The 22,611-nt window shown below is 48.1% G+C and overlaps 1 non-coding gene across 1 annotated transcript; it reads right to left on the bottom strand.

The window, feature by feature from the left end:
- Window positions 1–5,809: 5,809 nt before the first annotated feature.
- Window positions 5,810–5,882, bottom strand: Trnak-cuu (transfer RNA lysine (anticodon CUU)). Its single transcript has one exon. It is a non-coding gene; the product is annotated as a tRNA-Lys (tRNA).
- Between the last annotated feature and the right edge of the window lie 16,729 nt (window positions 5,883–22,611).

Below are 22,611 nucleotides of genomic sequence, written 5' to 3' on the forward strand. Positions count from 1 at the left end.
GTCGAGATAGCTACTTTCAAGGTAATACAGTGCTATATGCTGAAAGTGCGGGCCGACGTGGCCAATGTCCACAGGCGGAAATATATTGCGGGGGCGGGACAGTTGATAGAGCCGCTTCGTGACGGTGTCCTCGCTGGCGGTGAGTATCTGCCATGAGCGTTTCAGATACAGGGCTAGGGCATGAATGCCGGGGTTTTTCAAGCCAAGGCCTCCCATATCGCATGGCAGTGCTGTCGTGGTGAAGGAAACCTTAAAAATATTGAGCTTACAGACGTACCAGGCGGCCGCCGCTAGGAGTGATCTTGCTACTGTGGGTGGCATAGGTAGGACGGCGGCAACAAATTGTAATTTGGAGAGGGCATAAGAGTTGACGAAAAAGGCTCGCTGCAGACGATCGAGGTGTCGCATGTTCTGGTCGCGCAGGAGTGCTTTTATCGCCTGAATTTGGGGTATCCAATTTTTGTGAGACATGTAGAGAGGCCGGGCAGTGACGTAGAGACCAAGGTGTTTTCTAGTCTGTACAAAGGGCAGCCAAGCGTCGCCTGTGATAGGTCGTTCTTGACCAAGCGTTAAGGCGGCGGATTTATTGACGTTTAACATGGCACCACTATCTCTTTGGAATTCCTCAAGAATGCGTTTCACTGCGGTGACATCGCGGACGTCGTTAAGAAGCACGCTGACATCGTCTGCGTAAGCTTGGACCACAGACTTGATACCATAAAAATGGAATCCAGGGAGGCTATGATGTAGATGGCGCAACAAGGGTTCCATGAGGATTGCATAGAGCGTCGTTGAAAGAGGACAGCCTTGCTTGATACCCCATGAGAGCTGCACGTACTCCGTCAATGTTTTATTGATCAGGAAGCGTGTACGGGTACCACTGATACAGTTGTTGTTGAGGTGGATAAAATTAAGACTTAAGCCCATTGATTCCATCACGCCGCTGAGATAGTGATAGTCAGCTTGATCGTAAGCCTTATCGAAGTCAAGAAATGCTATGGCCACAGGAGTGCGGGTGGCCCAGGTGAGGGAGACGAGATCCCGATAGAGCGGCAAAATGGTGGACAGCGACCGAACACGGATCGCACTCATTTGTTATGGTCCCAGAAGACAGGGTAACAGCTGTCGTAATCGGGCATTGAGGGCGCGCGTCAGACGCTTAAAGTCGGCATTGAGCAGAGTAATGGGCCGCAGATCTTTGGTAGTGGTCGGCGTCGGCGTCTTAGGTATTAAAACAGTTAACCCCTCTGTGAAGGCTGGGGGTAGAGCAATCCCATGTAGTACTTCATTGTACATCTCCGTGAGTTTGTCCCCTAATATAGGCCAATATTTGACGTAAAACTCGACAGAGAGCCCGTCCGTGCCCGGAGATTTATTTCGTGGCGCAGCAAGCAGGGCATCCTTCAGTTCTTCTTTGGTAAAGGGAGCAAGCAAGTCCCGATTGAGGTCGTCGGTAATGCGGTACGGCGGGGGTCCAGAATGATACCATTCTCGCACTTTCTCATGAGGCACACCAGCACGGGTGTAAAGTGCAGCAAAGTGGTTGGTAACATGGTTTTTGATGTCTCGCTGTAGGGTATAACAAGCACCGTCTGCATCCTGCAACTTATGAATAAGTTTCCTGCGCGCTGCATGTAACAGTTGGACGATATGATGGACAGACGTGTGCTGTTGCGGCAAGTTTGTGAAGTCACGTGCTCGAATCTGGTGGCCGATGGCGGTGCAACCCGTCAAGGATGTAATCTTGGCTTGGAGTCTGCGTACGTGCGTGATGTTATTAGGCACCTGATGATAATCCCGGTACAATTCCCGCAGGGCACATAAATAGATTTCAGTGATTTCCTTCTCACCGCGCGCACGAAGCCGGGCGTGGTGCTTGATGCAAGTAATGAGTTTCCCCTTTGCATGAAGCGTCCACCAATCAATCCACGTGGGGTACGTGGGCCTGCTTGATGTTACGGAGTGCCAAGCTGACAGGATCTCAAGCTCTAAAGTGGCGTCTTGTAAGAGGCGACAGTTGAGTTGACATCGTCCGAAGCCTCTATAAACTTTCTGCGGTGAGTGATTAAAGACGATGTGGTAAGCGATATGGTCACTGAAATTAACGGGCCAATATTCGCAAGTTCCCACGTCGGCTAAAAGACCGCGTTGCACATATATGCGATCTAACCTGCTGGAAGACCTGCGTAAAGTGAGTAAAGGCAACTTCATCTGAGTGTAAGGTCGCCCACGTGTCGACTAACTGCAATTCTGTAACCAGTGTTAGCAGTTCTTGGCTGAAGTTAAAGTTCGGCGTTTGATCGGTGCGGCGCAAAATGCAGTTAAAGTCACCACCCATAATAATACGCAGACGCAAGTCGGTGATTAGATTCGCTATCTCTCCCGTGTAAAACTCCCTCCTCACCGCTCGCGCGTTGGAACCGGAAGGGGCGTACACATTAAGAAAGAGTACATCATGGAACTGTGCGGCAATGCCTCGTCCGGTAGGTAACATGGACAAACAAGAACATTCAATGCCTTCCCGATACAGAATGATCGTACCTGCCTCCGTTCCTACATTGACAATGGCGTCATAACCGGGGACGTCGGCTAGGAGCGGAGTCAGTGCTTCCTGTACGAACGGCCCGTAAATATTGTCGAAGGCTGTGGATTTTTGCTTGAGAAACAATGCGGTTAACATTCATGGTAGAAATCTTATAGGATTGTCGTGAACGGAGCGATGTGGGACGACTGGTCATCTGCAGATGAAAACAGGTACGATTTTTATCCCTTCAACAGTCGTCCGCTTCGGAGGTCGAATAAGTCTAGACGTCGCCGTCCGTGGACGCTGCATTGCGCCGAGACGTAAGCAGCGTATCTCCAGTTGCCATCGGTTCTTCACGCTCGGTATTGCCAGTCATATCTTCAATATCATCCGCCCAATTATCAACAGACACAGCAGTTCCGGAACCGCATTGGGGGCCGTCACCCTGCACATCTGCAACTTAGGCCGTCCGCGATGGAGCACAAATACGTGCCCTCCCCGTGTCAAGGTTGGAGACATCATCGTCAATATTCATGGGTGAGGCCAACGACGGAAGACAGTCTTCGGTCCCCGAAGTGTCATCGCAGATCATGCGGCCCGCGTGTTTGGCCTTTTCACGCAAGGGAGGTGCCGATTGGGCTGCCGCAGGACGAGCGACCCGACGTTTCTTGTGCTTTTTCGGGGAGGACCTACTGACAGAGGCTTCCGCATTCTCTAAAGGAAGAGGAAGAGTCTCTGTCTCTTGCTGGCTGTCAGTGGCGGTAGTGGCCGCCTCCACAACGTCAACCCTGGCTTCCTCACGTGAGGCATCACGGGGCACCGCGGCTAGCAAGCCAGCGACCGGCAAGGCTTCCTGAGTGGTACAGATTTCCTTAGGTACATCTCCGCCATTCGTAACATCGGCCACACTAAGTCCGACTTCCGCAGCCGACGCAGTGGGTGTATTTGCACGGACCGCCGCTACATAAGTAGTCGGTAATATTGTCAGTTGCGGGGGAGGGCCCAGTTCACCCGCAGGCAGCTGCGTTACATGTCGTTGGATGCACTGTGCCCGGACGTGTCCCGTGGAATTACAGACTGATCATGTACGAGGCTGTCCCTCATACATGATTATCGCCCTATATCCACAAATCGTTAGGTAGGATGGAATATGCCGTTGCAATTCGATCTTAATTTGCCGCACACCGTTCAAAACAGGGTACTTATGGAACGGAGCCCACTTTTCGGCAATTTTACTGATAATTTTGCCGTAGGACTTAATAGAAGCATTAATTTGTTCAGCCGTGATTTCAAAAGGCAACTCGAAAATCATGACGGTGGGAATACCAAGACCACCGTGGACAACAGTCACCTCACCAACATTCCCGTCACTGTGTCGAAATTTATAGGTACCGCCACATGAATCGATGCTTTTGTCGCACAATTTTGGGTCACGCAATTTGATATAAACTGTGCTACTGACAATAGACAAATGGATACCAATGCTATCGGTGGGAGGCAATTTTATGTCTTCATCGAGAAATCGTTCGACTTCGTAATATTTCGGTCGAGAAAAACTTCCATCAAACATAAACCTCAAAGTATCTTTCCGCTCTGGGTGATCCATGTTAGGTTCTATTCGTTAACAACAAGATGTTATGCGCGCCGCAACGGCCTTCGACTCACCACGTGCCGCACCGCAGGCCGCAGCTGAGCACGTATACAACGCTCCAGGCACGTCCGACCTGCACGACGGCCGCGCCTCGACACTAAATTTAAACTTTTCATTCGAGGTAAGACTTGAACCAAGGACCTCTCGTTCCGCAGCTTCTCACGCTAATCACGGGACCACAGCGATCTTCGCCGACTGAGCTAGCAGGATGCCTCGGTGAATACCTGCCGGGTAGCACGTCACACAGTACTCGTTTGGGTTGGGTGGTCCAATACAGAATCTCTCCATGCTGCATAATGTTGTCCTAACGTCACACTCGTCACGTACTTCACTTTTATTTCATAATCATTTCTGAGAGGTAAAGGAATTGCATGACAACATGCAGAGCTAGTGGCGTCAAAATTAACACACATACTTGAAGTGACTCGAAGGCCGAACGAGTTACTCTCCGACGTTGTTTTAAATGTGCAAGTGCCAGTCAAAACTCGCGGTGACGGCACTCTGCCGACCATTTTGCTAGTTAACACAGGTCTTGTTGTGTGTGTTTCAAGCTCAAGATCATCTCCAAGCAGAAAATGGTCAACAGCAACATTCAGACGGTTTCGTACTGCTCAATTGCTACATTAAACGGTATGTATCTTTTTCAGAACTGGAAAAACACGAGCGTGACAGCATTCGAACCTGTAATCTTCAGATCCGAAGTCCGACGCCTCATCCATTAGGCCACACGGTCACTGACGACCAACTATAACTTGTATACGACTCATCTCGAAACGCTCACACCCCTGAGGAATTGTGTTTTCGTTCAACACTGCCGCTGCCCCTAGCTCTTTCCCACCCATTCGTTACATTCAATCTCTTACGAGACCGACCAAATATAGACTGGGAAACAAGACCACACACTTTGTGCATTCGGAATCGAAGGCAGGGCGTCCCTCGCCGCATTTGCTACGATGGCCATTTGCTACTTCTGCAGAAGCGGCGACGACGACGACGACGACCGCGAAAGGCTCTGAGATATGTGAGAAATACATCTATAAAATGTAAATCAGACTGCCTCGTCCCACCTTATGCTGTACCTCTTTGGCAAATGCTTTATCTGCGCCATTCGCCTTAATCACATCTGAGAGTAATTCTAAATAAAACGCAAGTCGCTAATTGTTCGTCATCACAGATACTGTTTGCTACACGGCCACGAAGCGAAACTGATTTCCAAAATTCGTCTTCCTCCTGAGAGGAGGGAAGTTACGACCCCTGGTTTACTAGACCAGTGCTCTGCCACTGAGCTAAAAAGGCGCGGTAAAGCGGTAAGTTTCGTACTTCGTCCTTATGGTCGTCTGCATCATCAGACTTCAGCTGACAACACTTCATATTACCAACTAATATTTGCAGCTATGGCGTCCCATTACTGCTTGGCTACACATCTGACACGTAACCGATGTGCTCTCCAAACAACAACACTTGCATTTCAGAACATGTCTTTCACACATGTCTACAAAATCACCTTCACCTTCAATTACAGTTTCCTTGCGACTGACAGAGACGTAGGCAAAGTTTAAAGTTTCTATTTCCATTACATCATGTTAATCAGAAAAACGGTAATTTACTTCTGCAGCGGAACAAAAATCCCGTTCTGCCCAACGTGGAGCTCGAACCAACGAACGTGAGATTAAGAGTCTCATGCTCTACCGACTGAGCTAGCCGTGCTGCTTCGGTGAATACCTGCCGGGTAGCATGTCACACAGTACTCGTTTATGTTGCGTGGTCCCATACAGAATCTCTCCATGCTGCCTTATGTTTTCCTAACGTCACACTCGTCACGTACTTCACTCTTATTTCATAATCATTGCTGAGAGGTAAAGGAATTGCATGACATCATGCAGAGCTAGTGGCGTCAAAATTAACACACATACTTGATGTGACTCAAAAGCCGAACGAGTTACTTTCCGACGTTGTTTTAGATGTGCAAGTGCCAGTCAAAACTCGCGGTGACGGCACTCTGCCGACCATTTCGCTAGTTAACACCGGTTTTGTTGTGTGTGTTTCAAGTTCAAGAGCATCTCCAAGCAGAAAATGGTCAACAGCAACATTCAGACGGTTTCGTACTGCTCAATTGCTACATTAAAACGATATGTTTTTTTTTTCAGAACTGGAAAAACACGACCGTGACACGATTCGAATCTGCAATATTCGGATATATATATATATATATATATATATATATATATATATATATATATATATATATATATATATATATATATTTTATAAAGCTAGTGTACGGAAGTCTGAAAATTCCAGCGCCGGCCAGGTTTGAACACTGGCCTGGCTGGGGCGAATAGCCCCAGCCGAGGCGCTGGAACGTTCCAGACCCCTTACCACTTTTTTTTTCATTAGTTAACCCTTTTATGAAATGGAACTAAAAAAAAAGAACCAAGTGCCACCGCCACTTTTCATCCTAAAAAAAAAGAAGAAAAATCTGTTCCACTTCAGGTGTTGGCTCCTGACTAAACCTACCCCAGAGAGCTGCCTATCTATCAGGGTAAATATAGGTAATCAAGGTTAGGGCTATCCTTACAAACAAAACAAAATCTTATTTTTTCTGAATTTTCTTTTTTTTATTGTTGCTATGTTATTTTTTTTGTTTTTGTTTAGTTTTGTTATGTCATTGATCAGAGGCCTTCTGCGCCCCGCTGGTAATATGTTGAGTCACGTCTTCTCGAAATTTATGTGTTCTGTTCAATTGCTCAGAAATGTTCATTGGTTCAAACAGGAAACGTTCCTCTCTATCGGCTTAATACATTCCAGCTGCGAGGCGGGTCGTGGAAAGCACTCCCAAGGAAGTTCGAGAAAAATTGTTTGTATTTTGGGTGACGGACAACGACATAATGACAGTCATTGAGTTATGTCCAAAAATCGAGTACAGAGTCTACAGTTTGTCCAAATAGGTAGTGAATGGCATGTCCGCGAATCCAATTCACAGCATTGGTCTTTGTCCGAGGAAAATATTCACGATCCGGAAATAATAATGAAAGGGGAGTAATCCGATCCGGAATGTCCCGCGTTAGAAAAACGACAATAAGACGAATGAAGTGCCAAACCTCCGCCGCCGGTCCGCAAACAAACCGATGTTCATCATTGTCTGGGACTCCGCACGTGGAACAGAGAGGTGATTGGGCGAGGTAGATACGATGAAGGCGTGATTGATTGATTTTCTTACTGTTGACAGTTAGGTACCAGACAGATTGAACATTCATGTCAAGGTAATGGGCGAAAACCGCGCGCCATACATGACGCCAGTCTATCTGGGGGAACTTTTGTTCAATCGGGTTAGGTGGACGACCTAATTGGAGGACATTGTATACTGCCTTTGTCTTGAGTAAAAGCTGTCTTGGTAAGGTGACGCGTAGATAACTGAGTTCAAGAAACAAGTATCGTATACAATAGAAATGGACCGGAATGTCCTAGATATTCACTGGGGCTGACAGTGAGACCGGCGTATATGCCGTCAGGAGGAGACCAGTGAGGCTCATTGGGCATCGTGTCCATACCGTCATCTGGGAGCTCACAAATAGGGCGCAAGCTCTATCCAGCACGTGAAACACACCAATCCCACCTCGTTCATGGGGAAGAGTAAGGGTTCCATAGTTCACTTTGAACAACAGCCCAGAGCTGACGAAAGATGCCATCGCTGCCAACATGCGACGTGCCATAGTAAGCGGGAAAGGTAGGACTTGTGCTACATGGGGCACTCGGGATGCGATATATATATTGACATATCGAGCTCGTTGGAGAATATCTAGGGATCGAAGGCGATGATCCATAAGACCTGCTTTGATCATTAAAAGGAGGCGTCTGCAGTTGATGGTGGCTGAACGCGGGAGATCAGATGAAAAGTCTATTCCCAAACAGCGAATGGTATCAACGGTGGTGAGAGGTGTAACACACTCCACAGGGAGTCCCGTGCCAATGAACATAACTTGTGACTTACATACGTTTAAGGAGCTACCTGACGCCTCACCATAAGTCGCTACCCACGTCAAAACAGCTCTAACCTCGTCGGCATTACGCAAACAGATGACTACATCGTCAGCATAGGCCGTGCAACAGAATCGGTATCGATCTATGGACAATCCTACCAAACGTTGTCTGAGCCCAGATAGCAAGGATTCCAAGGAAAAGCCGTACAAAATCGCTGATAGAGGGCAACCTTGACGTACGGATCGACCTATTTTTATCGGAGGAGTGAGTCTGCCATTGTACATAATCCTGGAAGAAGCATCCCGCAGAAGGCGCATCACTACCGTGATAACGGCGACTGGGAAACCCATATGGTGGAGAGCGGCCATAAGGAACGAATGGTCAACCCTATCAAAAGCTTGACTAAAGTCCAAAGACGCAAGTGCCCGAGAGAGGCGTTGTGCCTGGGTAACGGCGATCATATCCCTGTAGCGGCATAAAGCCGTGCGGATATTATTATCCCCTCCCAGAGGTGCTTGGTCTGGCGACACAACATATCGGGCAACGGTTTTAAGTCGTGCCGCCAAAAGGCGAGTGAAGATTTTCATATCACTGTTAAGGAGGGTGAGGGGCTGATAATCACTGATATTGTTGCCACCATGCGGTTTATGTACAGGAATAATAATTCCTTCCATGAAAGAGTCTGGCACAGGTACTTCCAGAGACATCAGTTCCCGACATATGGAGGTGAAGGTGGACTCTAACAACTCACGAAAGGTGCGATAAAATTCGAGGGGAAGACCGTAGGGTCCTGGGGAGCGATTGATGGTTCCTGCTCGGATCGCATCGCGGACTTCATCATAAGTCACCTCTGACACCAAGTCAATCGCCGCATCTCCTGGGAGACCACCGAAGTTGAGCTGTGAGACTTCCTCGATCAACTCTGGGGAATGTTGAATTGCGGCGTAGAGCTGCTGGTAGTGGACGTGAAGCACATTCCCTATTGCAGATTGGGTTACGTAGCGACGCCCATCTTGGTCTGTTAGGATGGGTATAAATTTTCGGCCACGATGTTGGCGCTCTTGGATGATATGGTACATAGATGGATGTTCGTGAGGCATGCGATCAGCAGTACGAGATCGTACTATCGCTCCTTCCAAGTGCCTTTGCATGAGATTGGAGATTTGGGACTTAGCATGGTTTACCCTTGTATGGCGCTCAGGGGAAGCTGGCATCGTGGAGCATTCTCGTAGGATCCTGTAGTAAAAGTCCGTAGTGCTCTTCCTCCAGGCGACAACATCTTTGCCATATCGGATCAAAGTTTTTCTAAGAGCAGGTTTTGCACACTGGATCCACCAGGATATGGTAGACGGATACGTGGGACGGCGTCTATTACATGTGATCGAAGTGTCTTCTATTAGAAGTCGACAGTCAGGTGAATTAAGAAGTGCCGTGTTCAGTTTCCATAAACCACGTCCGTGCCATACTGCCTGTCTTGTGAGAACAACGTCACTGAAGTAAGCCTCATGATCTGAGAAAGCAACAGGCCAGATTTCAGCCTGTCGTGTGTGTTGAATTAGGGATCGCGAGATGTAGATGCGATCCAGTCGGCTAGAGGAGTGAGCAGTGTAGTACGTAAAGCCCAAACGATCACTGTGAACATGTCTCCACGTGTCGACAAATTGTAGCCGCGTCACGACTGTTTCCAGAGCTGCGCATGGTGAGTGACGCGGCAATTGATCCTGAGGTCGCTGGGTGCAGTTGAAGTCCCATAAAAAGGGGTGTAACTTCATCTGCGAAGAAGGCATTGCGTTCAAGACGGTAGCTGGAGCCCGACGGCGCATAAATGTTGAGGATGCGTACACCAAGGAGAGTAAGGGCCATACCTCTGCCGTTGGGGAGGTATAGGACATCTTCGGCAGCAAGACCTTCTCATAAGATGATGGCAACACCACTACCGGTGTCCGAAGCGGGAGAAAGATGCGCCGTGAAGCCATGTGGTGGTGAAAAATCGGCGACATGCACTTCCTGAAAAAGCGCAATATCAATGTCCGCATCATAAATCATATCGCGGACCAGCGCTAGTTTGTGGGGCGCACGAATGGTCGCGAGGTTAATCGTTGCGACACTATAATGCTGGTGTTGGAGTCCCACAGGCACAGGTGGGGCTGCTTCTTCAGGGGCGAGAGGTCGTCGACCTTGCTGGTCCGCTGAAGAGGTTGCTATTGTGGAGAGTTTGCAGGCGCGGGCGCAACCGATGGGGGCGCCCCATCATCAGCACTGTCCACCCCATTCCCTTCGATCTCCACGTCGTCTGCCCAGGAGACTGTTTTCATCATCCATATGGAGAGGAAACTTAGTTTTCGGCTCAGCATATAGACTTTCTTCAACGTCGACCTGTGGGGGCGACGGCGCCAGTAAGGAGAGGTGATCGTTGCCAGTGGTCGCCTGTGGCGGGTCGTTCGCATCGACTTTTGGACATCATAGAGCGGTTTGTCGTCCATCTTCGGTTCTGCATCTCTGGCACCCATCCGTAGAATGGATTCATCAGGGGGTGTACGGCTACGTTTCTTTCTCTTTCGTGTCGACCCTTGTTTTCGAACAGGTCGTTCCAAGTCTGATTGCGGGTGGCCTTCGTCTGACTCTGGATCAGTCTGAAGGAAAGCAGAAGTAGGTACCACTCCCGGAGCAACGTCCATCTCAGCAGCATTTTCAGTCACAGTGCTGCGATGATGTGGAAGGTCAGGATCTGGTGTCTGTGGCACCTCAGAAGGAATCTCAGTAGCGGTTGCATCTGCCTGATCAGACGACGTCAACAGAGCAGGAAGACCCTGTGCAGAGGTGCTACCTTCCTGGGCAACCTTGTCATATGTGGGGACGCTTCCTCGCCGACCGGCGTTCGGATCAGGTGGCGTCGCATCCAGGCGGATCTGACGTGCCTTCTTGTCCACAACCCGCACATGTTCGGGGTTGGCCGTCGTACATGACAATGGCTCGCACACCGCCAATTGTCAGGTATGATGGTATATGTTTTTTCAGTTCAATTTTTACCTGACGCACACCATTAAGGACATGGTAGGTCGTGAAAGTTTGCCATTTTTCCTCTACGTAACCGATGACGTTATCGTATGGTTGTAACTCAGAGACAACTACGTCCTTTGGCACTTCAAAAGGTAGTTCAAACACACTAATCGTGCGTTGACCGTACTCTGCGAGTTCAAGTGTTACTGGTCCGACGTGACCATCAGAGTGGCGGCGAATAACACCTTCACAACCCTCGGTGTTTGTCATTTTAATATGAACGACACTACTCGTGATCGAAAAATGGATTCCGATAACGTGGTTAGGATCTAAACGAACACGAGAGTGACAGAATTAGAACCTGTAATCTTCAGATCCTAAGTCCGACGCCTTATCCATTAGGTCACACAGTCACTGACGACCAAGTATAACTTGTACACGACTCATCTCGAAACGCTCACACCCCTGATGATTTGTGTTTTCGTTCTACACAGGCGCTGCCCCATGCTCTTTCCCACCTATTAGTTACATTCAACCTCTTACGAGACCGACCTAATATAGACTGGGAAACAAGACCACACACTTTGTGCATTCGGAATCGAAGGCAGGGCGTCCCTCGCCGCATTTGCTACGATGGCCATTTGCTACTTCTGCAGAAGAAGAGACGGCGGCGACGACGACGACGACGACGACGACGACGACGACGACGACGACCTGAGATATGTGAGAAATACATCTATAAAATCTAATTCAGACTGCCTCGTCCCACCTTATGGTGTACCGCTTTGGCAAATTGTTTATCTGCGCCATTCGCCCTAATCACAGCTGAGAGTAATTCTTAATAAAACGCCTGTCGCTAATTGTCCGTCATCACAGAAACTGTTTGCTATACAGCACGACGGGCAACAGATTTCCAAAATTCGTCTTCCCCCTGTGAGGATGGAACTTACGACCCCTGGTTTACTAGACCAGCGCTCTACCACTGAGCTAAACAGGTGCGGCCTAGCGGCACTTTTGCGTACTTCGTCCTTACGTTCGTCTGCATTATCAGACTTCAGCTGACAACACTTCGTATTACCGACTAATATTAGCAGCTATGGCGACCCATTACTGCTTGGCTACACATCTGACACGTAACCGATGTTCTCTCCAAACAACACCACTTGCATTTCGGAACATGTCATTCACACATGTCTACAAAAGCACCTTCATCTTCAATTACAGTTTCTTTGAGACTGACGGAGACGTAGGCAAAGTTAAAAGTTGCTATTTCCATTACATCAACTTTAATCAGAAAAACAGTTATTTACATCTGCAGCGGAACAAAATTCCGCTCCGCCCAGCGTGGGGCAGGAACCGACGACCCTGAGATTAAGAGTCTCATGCTCTACCGACTAAGTCAGGGGCGCTACGTCGGTTAATACTTGCCGGGTACCACGTCACACAGTACTCGTTTGGGTTGGGTGGTCCCATACAGAATCTCTCTATGCTGCCTAGTGTTTTCCTAACGTCACACTCGTCACGTACTTCACTTGTATTTCATAATCATTTCTGAGAGGTAAAGGATTTGCATGACAACCTGCAGAGCTAAAGACCGACCAAATATAGACTGGGAAACGACAACACACACTTTTTGCATTCGGAATCGAAGGCTGGGCGTCCCTCGGCGCATTTGCTACGATGGCCATTTCCTTCTTCTGCAGAAGCGGCGGCGACGACAACGACGACGACCGCGAAATGCTCTGAGATATAAGAATAATACATCTATAAAATGTAATTGAGACTGCCTCGGCCCACCTTATGCTGTACCGCTTTGGCAAATAATTTGTCTGCGCCATTCGCCTTAATCACATCTGAGAGTAATTCTTAATAAAACGCCTGTCGCTAATTGTTCGTCATCACAGAAACTTTTTGCTATACGGCACGACGCGCAACTGATTTCCAAAATTCGTCTTGCACCTGTGAGTATGGATCTCACGACCCCTGCTTAACTAGACCAGTGTTCTACCACTGAGCTAAAGAGTCGCGGCCTAGCGGTACTTTTACGTACTTCGTCCTTACGGACGTCTGGATCATCAGACTTCATCTGACAACACTTCATATTACCGACTAATATTTGCAGCTATGGCGACCCATTACTGCTTGGCTACACATCTGACACGTAACCGATGTTCTCTCCAAACAACACCACTTGCATTTCAGAACATTTCTTTCACACATGTCTACAAAATCACCTTCACCTTCAAATACAGTTTCCTTGAGATTGACGGAGACGTAAGCAAAGTTTAAAGTTGATATTTCCATTACATCACGTTAATCAGAAGAACGGTAATCTACATCTGCAGCGGAACAAAATTCCGTTCCGCCCAGCGTTGTGTTCGAACCCACGACCCTGAGATTAAGAGTCTCATGATCTACCGACTTTTTTTTTCCTTTTTAAATCGGGCCTCCTTCCTCCCCTACAGCCCGTCCTTCCGCTCGCCATTTGTGCCTTCTTCGGCTAGCTTCTGTGCTACGTTTGGTCCATATGATATAGGTGAGTGACGAAGTAAATGTATACAAGTAAATAAAATCCCTTTTTTGGGGTTATGGAAAAAAAATAGTTCCGCTACTATCTTCCATCATTGTGTGGGAGTGATTTTTATAGGAGAGCCAGGCTTACATCAGCCTGATGGCTTCTCATGGGTGTGTCAGCAACCTATTATTGCTGCGACACGAGGGTGAAGGGCAAACGAAATAGCCACCTTGTTGTCGTAAAATGAATGAGAAGCTTAATAGATAATTAGATAATTTCATAAAGGAAAAAAAAGGAATCTTGAGGTTGAACTACATGTCGTTTGATCGTTCTTCAGCTCTGTCGGTGAGACAATGTTCGGTTCAAGAAATTTGCGTAGTTGTCTTTGTATTTCATTTGTCGTTCGAGCTTTTGATGTTCTGTCATCAGGTACATCCAATAATCTGCTTCACTTTTCGTCATAGCCGTTGAGATGTAACGGACTGTCAGTCCTTTGAGCCAGTTGGCTGACCTTCTTTTAGTGTTAGGATATGGCACGTCATCAGGCAGAAGGACGTGTGTCGGTGAAATTGTGTTAGGTGACGTACGTAGCACATGTGCTAGTTTTTGCCTGAAGAGATTCCACACGTCTTTCACATCTTCACAGACGAAGCGATGTTCTGCAGTGTCGACGACATTGCAGCTGGAACAGTTTGGTGTGTGTGCCAGACGTATCACGTGCAGTTTGGAGTTGGTTGGGATTTATCTATTGACTGCGAGGTACCACGTCGATCGCACATTGGATGGTAGATGGGGGTCAGATATGTTGTCCAATATGTTTTTCCAATTATAATGTCGAAACTTGTTTTCTATTCGATTGCGCAATTTTCCTTCCAGCAAGGTGTTGTAAACCTCCTTAACCCGATATATGTCCTTCTCCGGTATTCTATGGCGTACATAGCTGTATTCCACCAGAAAATGTTTATAGTGGTACAGCTCGTGGGAGATGTGATGCACATCGATTGGTGGATCTCTGCTGACTGGGGTGATTTCACGTAAGAGATGAGCCACTATGGTCCGCGGTGATCGTTGCCACTGTTTATAAGTTTTGCTAACGTATAGCGCTTGCGCTTTGAGGTAGATGTCTGTCAGTTGTAGCCCTCCATTGCGTGTCGGTAGCGTCAAGGTATCATATGAAACCTTAAATATCTGACCTCTGCTGAAAAAATAACCAAGCGCTGCATGCATTTGGTGTGCAATGGTTTTTGGCAGAGGCAGCACTTGAGCAACATAGTTGACTTTGGAAGTGATGTATGTATTGGCCAGTTGCACTTTTTGTATTACGTTTAAATTACGCAAGCTGTGTTGTTTTATGCTTGCCCGTAATGTGGCAAGTAATTTTCGATAATTGAGAGCGGCTGTGCGGCGAATATTACTCGTATATTCTATTCCAAGGCATTTGATTTTTTCCACAGTGTTGATACTTCCAGCGGCTCTGATCTCTATACCCCGACCAAGATTCATAATACCAGATATATTGCGGTTGAGTTTAGCTCCTGACGCCATTTCGTAGGTCGCCACAACTTCAAGTACTGTTTCCACCTCGCTGTCGTCAGTCACAAGTACCCCTACATCGTCGGCGTAGGCTTGACATATGATCTTCTGTCCGTGTATATGTAATCCACGGAGTTGCCGAGTCAGAGAGATACTAAGAGAGGTTCAAGCGCAATTGCGAAATGCGTCATGGACATTGGGCAACCTTGTGTTCCCGAACTCTGAATATTGATCGGGTGACTGAGTTGTCCGTTGACACTGATTCTTGACGTGCTATCCGTCAGTATGTTTTTCACGGAGGCTATAATTTTCTGGGGTAAGTGCATGGATGTCATACACCGGAGCAGGTACGAATGATTAACTTTATCAAAAGCTTTTTCAAAGTCAAGCGACATCAGAGCACAGCGAATGTTGCAGGCTTCCGATATCGCTATAATGTCTCTGTAGTCGCATAAGGTCTGAAATATCGTTCTGTCCTTTCCCACACTTGTCTGGTAGGCTCCTGTCACTGTACGAATAACAGAATTCAACCTTTGCATCATGATACGGGCGAAGATTTTATAATCACTACTGAGAAGTGTTATGGGTCGAAGATTCTCCACGGTTTTGCCTCCTGGTGTTTTGGGGACTAAGACCACTGTACCTTCACAGAATTCCTTCGGAAGGTCAGTGTCGGCATTTAGTATTTCATTGCATACGAGTGTCAAATTAGCAATTATTTGTTCGCGAAAAGTTTGATAAAATTCAGCGGGTAGCCCATCTGGTCCTGGTGATTTGTTCTTTGGGCTCTTCGAGATGGCATCTTCGACGTTTTCGTCCGTTATTCTCGCTGCGAGCACATCAGCTTCTTCAGGAGTGAGTCGCTCTTTCGTCCTAGCAGTGAGAGCTTGCTGCGCTGTTTCATCTGTCTGTGTATTGGCCAGCAATTCACTTAAGTGTCGATGGATCTCGTCTCGTATTGCAGCTTGGTCTTTCAAGAGTCTCCCGTCTGAAGTTTTGAGTTCCGTCGGAATTTTCCGTTTTTGTCTTTTGTTCTCTTGGAGAATGTGGTACATCGATGTTGTTTCTTCTCGTGTACCGTTCTGCAAACGCGTTCGTATTTTACAGCCTTCGAGATTGTGTCTCTGCAGGTTGAGCAATTTTGCTTTTATTCTGTTGATTTGCCCATAATTTGTTATGACTAGCATCACGAACGCACACGTCTCTCAGACAGCTGAAGTAAAAGTCTACTGTCCGCTTCCGCCAGGCGACTTTTTCACGGGAGTAAGTTTTCATTGTCTTTAATATTGTGGGCTTCGCGCAGTTTAGCCACCAATTCAGCGCCGTGCCGTACAAGTGGAACTTCGTTTCACATTCTGCCCAAGTGGTGTGGAAGGCGGCGTGACATCAAGGATCCGAAAGATGAGTAACGTTTAGCTTCCACTGACCTCTCGCCCTGTAAGTGCCTTGTTTCTCTAAATTTACCGTACATATGCACGCGATATGATCAGAGAAAATCGTGGGCCATAGCTCGGACTGTAAAACGTGTCTCCTTAAATTGGATGTTGCGTAAATCCTGTCGATACGACTGGCAGAATGGCTGGTGATATAGGTGAAACCTAGCCTATCACCGTGTTTTAGTTCCCACGTATCAAACAGTTGCAAGTCTCTGACGATGTCCTCCAGCTCCAGAGATTTGTTAAAATTTGGCGTCTGATCTTTGGGACTCAGCACGCAATTAAAGTCACCCGCAAATATTATTTGTTCAAATCGCACCGCGAAAAGGGGGGCGATGTCCTCCTTGAAAAATTCGGCCCTGCGGCGCTTGTTTCCTGTTCCTGACGGGGCATATATGTTGATAAACCTGGTGTTGTTTATCGTGACACCAAGACCTCTACTGTTAGGCAGTTGCGCCACGTCTGTAAGTAGGATCCCCTCTTTAGTCATAATCGCTGTGCCGAGGCTATTGTCATTGCCAGGATTGATGACGGCGTTGTAGCCAGTGATGTCGTCCAAACGGATAGCCGTTACTTCTTGCAGCATTAAGATGTCAATATCAGCGGCGTACAGAAAATCTTGGAGATTTCTCAGGTTGATGGTGCTGCTAATTTTATTTATATTCTAGGTTGCAATTCTGTACGCCTGTAAAGATATCATGTCGACGATACCATGTCAGGTGGGGTACTGTTTGCCAAGGGAAGTGGATGATTGCTCCACTTAGAAGAAGTCGGCATCATCATCTGCCGCACGAGCATCTTTGATGGTGGTTTGTTGCCGGGTGGACACATCCTGTCGACGGTCGGGTGCCGTCCGTCCTGAACGTTGTGCTATGTCAGCCATCTCTGCATCATGGCTTTGCTCCTCCATGTCATCCGCCCAGACTCGCGTGTACGTAACTTCCCGCGTGTACGTGTTGGGTACAGGTGGAAGGTCCTTCAGACTAGCTGTACCGTCTTCAATGTGGATTCCACGGTCGGGGTCAGTGTCCTCATTTCGAGTCTTCTTTTTTGTTGTTCGATCTTCCAGAGGAGTTGCCTGTGCCGTCTCCGCCAGTACTTGGCCTATTTGTTTCGCCTTGTCACGCAGAATTGGCGCGACTTCTGCTGCTCCCTGACGGGCTATTCGACGTTTCTTCCGTTTCTTTGGTGTAACAGTTGTAGGCTGCTGGTCATTATCCTCCGACGTGGCAACCGTATCTTCTTTGTGTTGCCCGAAGTCTTCGAGTGATTTGCACATGCCTTCTTCTGCCGTCTTAGCCTGGTCTTGTTCTCCACGCCTGTCAGTTTCCTCGTCTTGTGAGTGTGCTGGACCTGTAGCTTCCCTGCTGCTAGTATCCATGGCTACGCTACCATCGGGAACGTCGGCATAAGCAACTACCACCTTGTCGAAACACATGTCACTGCGTAGTGCGGCGGCGTACGTTACGGGTAGAGAGGCCATTTGACTAGGCGGGTCTCGCTCCCCAGTCGGCAGTTGCGTCACACGGCGTTGAACACACTGCGCGCGGACGTGCTGGGTAGAACCACAGCCCGAGCAGGTTCTTGGCTGGCCAACGTAAATGATGATCGCTCTATATCCACCAATCCAGAGATACGACGGGATATATTTCAGCATGTCAATCTTAACTTGCCTGACTCCATTTAATACTGGATACTTGTGCAAGCTAGACCATTTTTCGGCGACATTGCTGATAATGGCGCCATAGTCTTTCAGTTTGTTGTTAATCTCCTCGGGCGTTATTTAAAAGGGGAGCTCAAAGATTCGAACCGTTCGTATTCCCATTCCGGCACGCGATACCGTGACCTGTCCTATGTGTCCGTCTGAATGTTTGAATTTTGCCACCCTACCACATGCTTCTACTATTTGGCCAGAAATGGATAACTTAAGGAACACAGTCGGACTGACAATCGACAGGTGTATTCCAATCAATTCATTCTCTAGGATCTGAAAAGTTTCTTCGATAAATGCATCAACTGCGTAAGATTTCGGTCGGACGTAGTTCGGATCGAAATCAACTTCAAAGTATCGCGTCGCGTTGTCTGATCCATTATGTCAATCTAAAAATGTGATCGTGAACTATGACTAACGCAGAAAGCGCGCACTCATCACACAGCGCCGGCCGCTCGCAGCGACGATGTAATCACCGCAACAGCCGCACCGCACGTCCGCACAGCACGGCCGCTGGCGGCGGAATCATTTTTAGACGTGCAAGTGCCAGTCAAAACTCGCGGTGACGGCACTCTGCCGACCATTTCGCTAGTTAACACCGGTCTTGTTGTGTGTGTATCAACCTCAAGAGCATCTCCAAGCGGAAAATGGTCAACAGCAACTTTCAGACGGTTTCGTACTGCTCAATTGCTACATTAAAACGGTATGTTACTTTTCAGAACTGAAAAAACACGAGCGTGACAGGATTCGAACCTGCAATCTTAGGATATGAAGTCCGACGCCTTATCCATTAGGCCACACGGTCACTGACGACCAAGTATAATTTACATGCGACGTATGTCGAAACGCTCACACCCCTGAGGAATTGTGTTTTCGTTCTACACAGCCGCTGTACCTTGCTCTTTCCCACCCATTCGTTACATTCAACCTACTAGAGACCGACCAAATATAGACTGGGGAACAAGACCACACACTTTGTGCATTCGGAATCGAAGGCAGGGCGTCCCTCGCCGCATTTGCTACGATGGCCATTTGCTACTTCTGCAGAAGCGGCGGCGGCGACGACGACAACGACGACGACCGCGAGAGGCTCTGAGATATGTGAGAAATATATCTATAAAATGTAATTGACACTGCCTTGTCCCACCTTATGCTGCAAAGCTTTGGCAAATGCTTCATCTGCGCCATTCGCCTTAATCACATCTGGGAGTAATTCTTAGTAAAACTCCTGTCGCTAATTGTCCGTCATCACAGAAACTGTTTGCTATACGGCCACGACGCGCAACTGATTTGGAAATTCCTCATCCTCCTCTGAGGATAGAACTCACGACCCCTGCTTTACTATACCAGTGCTCTACCACTGAGCTAAAGATGCGCGGCCTAGCGGTACTTTTGCGTACTTCGTCCTTACGGTCGTCTGGATCATCAGACTTCAGCTGACAACATTTCATTTTACCGACTAATATTTGCAGCAATGGCGACCCATTACTGCTTGGCTACACATCTGACTCGTAACCGATGTTCTCTCCAAACAACACCATTTGCATTTCAGCACATGTCTTTCACACATGTCTACAAAATCACCTTGTCCTTCAAATACAGTTTCCTTGAGAGTGACGGAGACGTAGGCAAAGTTTAATGTTGCTATTTCCATTACATCACGTTAATCAGAAAAACGGTAATTTAAATCTGCTGCAGAACAAAATTCCATTCCGCCCAGTGTGGTGCTCGAACCCTCGTCCCTCAGAGGAAGAAACTCATGCTCCACCGACTGAGCTAGCCGGGCTGCCTCGGTGAATAGCTGCCAGGTAGCACGTCACACAGTACTCGTTTGGGTTGGGTCGTCCCATACAGAATCTCTCCAAGCTGCCTAATGTTTTCCTAACGTCACACTCGTCACGTACTTCACTTTTATTTCATAATCATTTCTGAGACGTAAGGAATTGCATGAAAACCTGCAGAGCTAGTGGCGTCAAAATTAACACACATACTTTATGTGACTCAAAACCCGAAAGAGTTACTTTCCGACGTTGTTTTAGATGTGCAAGTGCCAGTCAAAACTCGCGGTGACGGCACTCTGCCGAACATTTCGCCAGTTAACACCGGTCTTGTTGTGTGTGTTTCAAGCTCAAGAGCATCTCAAGCAGAAAATGGTCAACAGCAACATTCAGACGGTTTCGTACTGCTCAATTGCTACGTTAAAACGGTATGTTTCTTTTTCAGAACTGGAAAAACACGAGCGTGACAGGATTCGAACCTGCAATCTTTGGAACCGAAATTCGACGCCTTATCCATTAGGCCACACGCTCACTGACGACCAAGTATAACATATATGCGACTTATCTCGAAACGCTCACACCCCTGAGGAATTGTGTTTTCGTTCTACATAGCCACTGCCCCTTGCCCTTTCGCACCCATTCGTTACATTCAGCCTCTTACGAGCCCTACCAAATACAGACTGGGAAACAAGACCACACACTTTGTGCATTCGGAATCGAAGACAGTTTGAGACATTACTCCCATGGAGGAAATCCCGCATGGTGCCTGTTGTATTAAAACCAGATGCAATTTCTGTGTTTCATCAACACTCTGAATGTCCAAAGATTACAGGACGCCTCAAGATGTGCTTGAGAAACTACTATTGGTTTTCCAGGGAACGATCAGATCGTAGACAGTTTGAGACATTACTCCCATGGAGAAAAGTAGGCATGGTGCCTGTTGTATTCAGTCCCAAAGCAATTTCTGTGTTTCATCAACACTCAGAAGCTCCACAGTTTACCGAACGCCTCCAGATGTGCTTGGGAAACTACTACTGGTCTTCCAGGGTACGATCAAAACGTAGACAGTTTGAGACATTACTACCATGGAGAAAAGTAGGCATGGTGCCTGTTGTATTCAATCCCGAAGCAATTTCTTTGTTTCATAAACACTCTGAATGTCCACATACACTCCTGGAATTTGAAATAAGAATACCGTGAATTCATTGTCCCAGGAAGGGGAAACTTTTTTGACACATTCCTGGGGTCAGATACATCTCATGATCACACTGGCAGAACCACAGGCACATAGACACAGGCAACAGAGCATGCACAATGTCGGCACTAGTACAGTGTATATCCACCTTTCACAGCAATGTAGGCTGCTATTCTCCCATGGAGACGATCGTAGAGATGCTGGATGTAGTCCTGTGGAACGGCTTGCCATGCCATTTCCACCTGGCGCCTCAGTTGGACCAGCGTTCGTGCTGGACGTGCAGACCGCGTGAGACGACGCTTCATCCAGTCCCAAACATGCTCAATGGGGGACAGATCCGGAGATCTTGCTGGCCAGGGTAGTTGACTTACACCTTCTAGAGCACGTTGGGTGGCACGGGATACATGCGGACGTGCATTGTCCTGTTGGAACAGCAAGTTCCCTTAGCGGTCTAGGAATGGTAGAACGATGGGTTCGATGACGGTTTGGATGTACCGTGCACTATTCAGTGTCCCCTCGACGATCACCAGAGGTGTACGGCCAGTGTTGTAGATCGCTCCCACACCATAATGCCGGGTGTGGGCCCTGTGTGCCTCGGTCGTATGCAGTCCTGATTGTGGCGCTCACCTGCACAGCGGCAAACAAGCATACCACCATCATTGGCACCAAGGCAGAAGCGACTCTCATCGCTGAAGACGACACGTCTTCATTCGTCCCTCCATTCACGCCTGTCGCGACACCACTGGAGGCGGGCTGCACGATGTTGGGGCGTGAGCGGAAGACGGCCTAACGGTGTGCGGGACCGTAGCCCAGCTTCATGGAGACGGTTGCGAATGGTCCTCACCGATACCCCAGGAGCAGCAGTGTTCCTAATTTGCTGGGAAGTGGCGGTGAGGTCCCCTACGGCACTGCGTAGGATCCAACAGTCTTGGCGTGCATCCGTGCGTCGCTGCGGTCCGGTCCCAGGTCGACGGACACGTGCACCTTCCCCCGACCACTGGCGACAACATCGATGTACTGTGGAGACCTCACGCCCCACGTGTTGAGCAATTCGGCGGTATGTCCACCCGGCCTCGCGCATGCCCACTATACGCCCTCGCTCAAAGTCCGTCAACTGCACATACGATTCACGTCCAAGCTGTCGCGGCATGCTACCAGTGTTAAAGACTGCGATGGAGCTCCGTATGTCACGGCAAACTGGCTGACACTGACGGAGGCGGTGGACAAATGCTGTGCAGCTAGCGAAATTCGACGGCCAACACCGCGGTTCCTGGTGTGTCCGCTGTC

Source organism: Schistocerca gregaria, unplaced genomic scaffold (assembly GCF_023897955.1).
Source record: "Schistocerca gregaria isolate iqSchGreg1 unplaced genomic scaffold, iqSchGreg1.2 ptg000077l, whole genome shotgun sequence".
Classification (NCBI taxonomy): domain Eukaryota; kingdom Metazoa; phylum Arthropoda; class Insecta; order Orthoptera; family Acrididae; genus Schistocerca; species Schistocerca gregaria.